At 68.1% G+C, this 254-nt stretch overlaps 1 protein-coding gene across 1 annotated transcript in view; it reads right to left on the bottom strand.

Moving 5' to 3' along the window:
• SHANK1 (SH3 and multiple ankyrin repeat domains 1) overlaps nt 1-254 on the bottom strand; it is a 52197-nt gene that overhangs the window by 51450 nt on the left and 493 nt on the right. The gene's annotated exons all lie outside the window — the stretch shown is intronic.

The raw sequence follows: 254 nt of genomic DNA, 5'->3' as shown, positions 1-254 counted from the left end.
AGGGAAATGGGGAGGTGTCATGAGCCCCGGGGCAGCGGGAGCAGGAGGCCACGTGGTGCCCGGAGAGGGTGGAGCCGGTGACTTCACTGAAGTGTGGCTGCAAACGTGTGCTGGGGGACCAGTGTCCCAGGGGCACCGGGATGGGGTGCCATGGGGAGGAGCATCACACATGGGGTGTCCCTGAGGGAAGCACAAGAGGCGGCCTGTGCAGGTTGCTGGGGGCATCTTGGGGGGGGGTGGGGGGGGCTGGGGAG

Source organism: Myotis davidii, unplaced genomic scaffold, assembly GCF_000327345.1.
Source record: "Myotis davidii unplaced genomic scaffold, ASM32734v1 scaffold358, whole genome shotgun sequence".
NCBI classification, from domain to species: domain Eukaryota; kingdom Metazoa; phylum Chordata; class Mammalia; order Chiroptera; family Vespertilionidae; genus Myotis; species Myotis davidii.
This window is presented reverse-complemented; position numbering and strand designations above follow the sequence as displayed.